This window comes from Polypterus senegalus, chromosome 1 (genome assembly GCF_016835505.1).
Source record: "Polypterus senegalus isolate Bchr_013 chromosome 1, ASM1683550v1, whole genome shotgun sequence".
Classification (NCBI taxonomy): domain Eukaryota; kingdom Metazoa; phylum Chordata; class Cladistia; order Polypteriformes; family Polypteridae; genus Polypterus; species Polypterus senegalus.
The window spans coordinates 166,859,332-166,866,332 of record NC_053154.1 but is presented as its reverse complement, the minus strand read 5'-3'; the positions used below and the strand labels follow the sequence as shown (position 1 = coordinate 166,866,332).

At 40.9% G+C, this 7,001-nt stretch overlaps 1 long non-coding RNA gene across 1 annotated transcript; it reads right to left on the bottom strand.

The window, feature by feature from the left end:
• Positions 1-687: 687 nt before the first annotated feature.
• LOC120518623 lies at positions 688-5,951 on the bottom strand. Its single transcript, XR_005631264.1, has 3 exons — positions 5,877-5,951; positions 1,553-1,604; positions 688-1,196 (listed from the first exon to the last, which is right to left on the bottom strand). It is a non-coding gene; the product is annotated as an uncharacterized LOC120518623 (long non-coding RNA).
• Positions 5,952-7,001: the final 1,050 nt, after the last annotated feature.

Genomic DNA, 7,001 nt, shown 5'->3' with positions numbered 1-7,001 from the left:
CGTCACTTGTGTATTTCTTCTTGTACACCTGGCAAGTATTTGTAACGGAAGAATTATCTTGAGCATTGCATTCACATTCTACTATTACAGAGTAATTCACTCTAGTTATCATAAAAGGGTGAAAGAAGACTTGGGTAATCCCCCTATCTTTTTACTGAACCCACTTAACATATTTTAGAGTCTGAACCAATCCCTGAAATGTCTGGCTCAAGAAAGTCCATTTCTGAATTGTATACACACTTGATCTGTTGGTGAGTCTGTGGCTTGGTAGAACAGGTGGATATTATAAAATATACAGGCATTGTGTGTGTGTATATATATATTTTGTATTATATACAGTATACTGGATATATTCTGGGTCATGAGATGCCAGAGCTTATCTAAGCAACACTGGGCACAAGATAGCACACACACATGCACACATTCCAGGCCCATCTGGAGTTGTCTACTAACCTAACACATCTTTGGGGATGTGAAGGGAAAACCATTAGCTAACTGCTTTTATATTTGGATTTGGAGCTAACATCTTTGTAAATACTTAGTTTGGTTTATATATATATTTTTATGAAGGAAAAATTGATGGAAAAAAAGCATTATTTATCGATTTATTTAACATAAACACATCTGTAATTAATATAAAAATACTGTTAAGTTGTAAGTGCCATGGAGGACAGACAAGAATTCTGGCTGGATGAAAGACTTGTTGCCTGGCCGGAAGAATATAAGGGATGGATCAACAGAAACTTAGGATGGCAGTGGTCCTCTTGAGGTATCCCAGTTTGAACACCCACTGGGGTGCATGGGAGTTGAAGTCAAGAAGTGTATATCTGTTGCAGTTCCTGGTGCCATTAGAGGATGCTATCAGTGTAGGACCCCCTGGTTATATGCTTGCAGTAGGACACACCATGGTATCAGAAGCATTCCCTGGGACCTGCTTAAAAGGGGCCCAAAACCTCACCTCGGGGAGTCGGAGTTGTGAGGAAGTGAACGAAAACTCACCAGGAGGGTGGAAGGAGAGAAAAGAGTCTTCCTATCATGTGGCTGTGTGCACTTTGGCACCCCCTACTAGTTACACTGTATAAAACAATTATCAGCAAATGGGGACAGCCCAGGAGAAGAGCAAACTTAGTGGTGCTCCACAGAGAGAGTGGTAGTAGAATTCAGGGATGTTGTCAGGAATTTTCGGTAGCAGAATACTGAAAAAGAGAAACCAGACAAAATGATTGCTCCCCATGAGCACAGCAGTAAGGGGCAAACCAAAATATGAGAGAACATCTAAAACTTTCAGTGGTGTTGCTATCCAATGTGTACTTCAGCTGAATTGGCACACCACAAGTATTATAAATAAATAAATAAAATAAAGGCAGTATTTACATTTGAGGAGTACATTAGCCGATCATAATGAGAATATTATAAGTGCTGCCACTGAATATACTGTATAACACTGATCCTTCTGCGCTCACTCATTTGCCGCCACGTCTTATGACTAATTCTGTATCCCAGCCACATATGCATGCATAAATAGCCACACAGCTTACATGTGAAAACACACCTTAAAGGAGCCCTCCACGTCACCATCCCTGAGTGAGAAAACACAGGAGACCCTGTAAAATAATGATAATAACGAAAGATTAATTACTATTTACAAGGTATTTCTGTCTTAGTGATAGAAGAAAGAAGGTGTGAAAAAAAGTACCAGCTGCACCTGGAGTCTCAGCTTTCAGCAACTGAACAAGTCAGTCCCATACTGTCGCATCATGGTACAACCAATCAGTGCCCTAAAGATTGGAACTCTGTGGGCACAATGATATACAGTATATATTTTTTAATTATTGCTAGTTTATAGTGTGACCTCCAGGGGGCATAGCCGCCCCCCAAAACCCACGATACAACTGACACAACAGTCACAGATCCAAATACAATAATTTGTATTCTTTCCAGTACTTTTACAGGCCTAACTAGAATATCCTGCACAGCACCCCATAACAGAGTAAAACTCCTCCTCCTTTTCTGCCATACTCCTTTTACTCCAAGCAAGTGTAGCCCTCTGTCTCCCAACTTCAACTGCCTGAGATGACTCCTTTTATCTAGGACTTCTGGTGTTTGGGTATGGTCCATTAGGAGCACTTCTGGGTCATGCAGAAGTCCCACAAGGTAGGTTTGCAGATCTTTGTGGCACCCCATGGAACCCAACAAAGCCACCCTGCCAGACTATAGATCCCATTATGCAGTGCAGGTGTCTGCACATGTGCCATAGAATGTATCTCCCCTTGTCCTTCTGGTATAATGGACTCCTGGCTGGGTAAGGGTCCTTGACTGAGCCCTTCTGGGACATCAGCATCTCCTCTTCTGCACTGGCACCTTCTTCCCATCTCCTGGTCTTCGTTCCTATCCCAGTATTGGTTTGGCTCATGCTTGCCATCCTTTACAGTTGACATGTTTTTTGTATTTTATTTGCAGTTATTGTTTCCTCAGTGTCACAGTGGTGAGTTTCCAGCTCAGGTAACGCTTTTGGCCACATAGCTGCCAGACACTTCCCTAGCCCAGGAAGTATAGACCACTTCACCATTGTAAACTACTTGAAATTAGTCAAGTTCCTCCTTCTCTACTGACTTCAACACATTTCTCTGAGTTTGGCAAAGTTCCCAAACATTTCTGCGATTTCCTGAACTCATAGCAAAAGCAAACTCTGCGGGGTTCACTCATCACTAATCACTAGTTTTCATGTGGATGAATCCAGAAAGAAGCAAACAAAGTAGCCCTTCAATTTTTAAATGACACTCTCATCTGTAACAAAACTCCCATAACACCTGCTCAGTTTAGCTTCTTCTTGTGGTGTTCTAGTATTAACAGTCATTGCTAGAGTATTATAATGAAAGTCACCATTTTCAAGCAGAATAATTCCAGATTTCTGATGATGCCAATGAAATGTGCTGGACTGTGATATTCAGTTCAGGCCACGGAGGGCCGCCTAGGTAACAAGTTTAAACCAATACTAGGGTGTTCCCCACTGCTAGTTTTGCTCGCCAACTTCCAAAACATCCCCCAACCCCTAAGGCCTGCACTATGCGCCAGCCACTTAATGTCTCTACCCCAAGTGTTGTGAAGAGGGAGGCTGAACACACCCCAAGCAGATGTTGTCACCCCTCTGAAACCCCCTCTTAAACGGTGATACAATGGGAAACAAATACATGTACAACTTTTTTACTTCCTCTTTGCTCGATCAGTGGCTGACTTGCTGCTGCCGTGCCGTGTGATCTGCATCTCACACGGTGCTTCAAACATTTAAAAGCCTGTACAGCAACTGTCCTACTGTTTGTCTTTTGTCATGCCCGGGCATGGTTAAATCTTTTGACACAAACTCTTGTCTTGCGGAATATGAGTTCTTGATATTTTTTAGTTTATAAATTGAAAATGGAATAAGAATCTGAAAATCTAACAACATCACATTAACATTCGATAAATTCTGAAAAGAATGATGCCAAACATATATATGTAGGTTTTAAAATAAGCCTGATTTAAAGTGTGACAAAAAATGTGACATAAAAAGTCACATAAAATCGTTGCACAAAAACGTTGCACTTTTAGGCTTAGGATTTTATATATAGATTGAGATATGACAGATGATTGATGTAAATGCTAACTGTTCATCCTATGATTTAGTCTTTGGCGTGTCTTGATTCTTGTTTTAATGTTTCTGAATGAACATTAATTTAAAATTAATCATTGGCATGAGACTTGGCAAAAATAGACCTCAATATTATGACAAGTTGATCCACAAAGGAGTATTTACTATCTACTGAACAAATTTCTTTTTCCAAATTTTATAAGGTTTCAAAAAAACAGGTTGTATTAGAATGATAATAAATACGTGGCTCTTCTGCTGGGCTCATTACAAGCCATCATATCATTTATTGAAATTGAATTTCCTTGTTTAGACTGATTGTATAGGAAAAACACAAGATAGACAGAACACAGTCCTATGAACTTCAAAATGTCACAGAAGATCAAACACACGGACTAGGAGCTCTTTTGGATTCCTGCGTCATAATTCCTAATAAGAAGGCTAATTAAGTAAATGGTTCAAAAAGACCTACAAAGTAGCAACGGATTAAGATGCAGGATACAGGAAAACCAGCCTCTACTGTCACCCTTCCATGAATGGAGTCAAGGAGCCAGGATGTCCAGTGAATATTTTAATTATTTATTAGCATGGCCTCTTTGAAGCATTGTGTAGAATGTGATGCCTGTTTCTAACAATTGATCTCAATCATGACTTCTTCAAACTTGCTTATCCAGTACAGGAAGATGAAGGAGAAATGTTTTACATTAACAGAGTTCTACATTAGATTAAAATGTTGACTCTTCAGTACAATTCAGCAAGATTAAGAGAATTATTTACCCAGCACAGACTGATATAACAAAAGAAGTGCCCTTATCTAACAGTTACATACCGATTAACCCGAGTGCCATATGATATCTAAGAGTTATAAGTTCTCATGTGTTCAGCCTGAAACCTGCTTATGGAACTGTGGTGGCCTCCCTTGGCATGCTGGTTGTGACCTGTGGGAGTGTTGCAGACCCTTAAACCCCAGACACAATTACACCCCATAAGTCCCAGGTTTACATAAAAGTAATTGATTTACTCAAAATCCCCCGTTTTTATTATTTTCTTTCTTCATTAATTCTTTGACTTTTTCTTTGTTTCTAGGTGAGCTTTTTCCGACTCCACTCCCAAATAAGACTCACCTAAAGGAGTCGGAGCAGCTCCTTATCATCCCAGACCCAGGAGTACCTCTGGTGCAACAGTACTGTCACCAAGAAACACTTCTGAGTCAGGCAGGATACCCCTAGGATAGAGGAGTGTGTCATTTTGGCAGCTCTCCCTGGCAGTACCCCATTTGGGCTGCCCATTGGGAATTAAGATGGTGCACAAACGGGAAGTCCACCAGAGGGAATTCATGTCTCTGGGAGGACATCTCCCAGTGTATTTTATAAAGGCCTCCCAGCAGGGAAAGGTACCAACAACCAGCCCAGCCAGGATGGCCATCCATCCAGTTCCTCCATTCTAAAGGCTTACCAGCTGAATAAGGATCCTTCTATCTCTGCTGGGATGCCAGCCAACCATGTTGTGAATGACATGGTACAAGTTAAAAAAACCATTGAATCATCCAGAGCTTCAACTGATTATTTAATAAAAAGAAAATCCCTCACAAGGTAACACTAGTAGAATTGGGCACAAGTAATAAGCTGTGAAAAGGCCACCAGTCCATCACAGGGCCTACTCACACATACACACACACACGCACTCTCCAATGAACTACATCTCTGGGGATGTGGGAGAAAATCCCCCAAAAAATGGTGGGCTCCACATAGACAAAGCAGGATTTGAATCCAGGACACTGGATCTGTAAGGAAACAGCACTACCCACTACATTGCCATGCAGTTCTGAAGTCCCAGTCATGAGGACCAAATTATTTTAAGGTTTTTCCCTCCTTTAGTCTTTATATTGTATATGGCTTTGATAGTTGTTATCATTACTAACACTGCAATGTTTAAAATATATTCTTAGTAGGTAATGTCAGGTAGCTCAAATAAACTCCTCTGAGTTAGAGAGCCTTCTGGACTGCAGTTCACATTTTAGCCACCAGGCTGTGCTATGGTCACTTTATTTACTTTCACAAGGGTACGGAGGATTTGAGGGGGAGGCCCTGTGGCTGCTTTAAATAAATTCACTTTTGCCACAGGGCCTATCTTGTGTAGCAATGGTAGAGATAAATGCTAGAAAAAACAAAGCTGCTTAGCTGTAAATGCAGTTAAACTGAAACTGAATTCAGGGATGCAGTTCTTTATAAACATAATATTAAAAATGTACCTTTGACGCAGTTAAGCCAGCCAGGCTCTAATCAAACAGCAGAGCTGTGAAGGGCGTGCTCAAGATGTGGTTTCCTCTGAAGTGGTAGTGGCAGATCAACCCAGAGTGGAACTAGAGGTAAGGGGGTGGCGCCTTTGCAGCTTGGCTTGTGGTCTACAGCTTCTGTTGGTGTGATACAGCATGAAACAGGATTTTTTTTCTGCTTTTTTTGGAGGTTTAATATGGGGGTTCAGAAATTCAAAAAGGTTATGACCTATAATTAACACACAAACAAAAAAAGAAATTGAGCACTTCTGGGTTACAGGTTGACACTTACATATCTAAAATTAACTTAAATTTGATGTGAAATGAGCAAAGCACAGGAAGTCAGCTAGGTGGCAAACAGGGTATGTAGATATCTCACTGACAGTAATAAAATAGACTGATGGAACGCCTTAAGCATTCCTCTTGGTCATCAGGGGGTGGTGGGCATATGGGTGATATCTTCAAGAAGCACGACCCAGACTATTCTTTTTTCTACATGTTATATTACTTTTTGCTTTCTTCTTCTTCTTCCTTTGCGCTGCTCCCATTAGGGGTTGCCACAATGGATCATATTTTTCCATATCTTCCTTTCCTCTGCATCTTGCGCTGTCACACCCATTACCTTCATGTCCTCTCTCACCACATCTATGAACCTCCTCCTATATCTTCCTTTTTTCATTTTACATGGCAGCCCCATCCTTAACATCCATCCATCCATTATCCAACCTGCTATATCCTAACTACAGGGTCATGGGGGTCTGCTGGAGCCAATCCCACCCAACACAGGGTGCAAAGCAGGAAACAAACCCCGGGCAGGCCACCGCAGTCCTTAACATCTTCTTTGTTAAAATAATAAATAGCTAATCACACACACAAGAAAATGTAGCAACGCAGATTGAGATTTGCAGTGGTTTACTTTGAAAGCCACAGCCATCTCTTGAAAACAAACACGGCAGTTAGGGCAAAGACACCAAGCCCAAACTGCTCTGTTTCAGTTTCAGCTGTTTCAGATAACACATTTAGGAGGAGTAGTAGTAGTAATACTGTCATGTATATAAAGTTACTTTATAGAAAGGCTTGAATATGTATAATCCTCTGGGT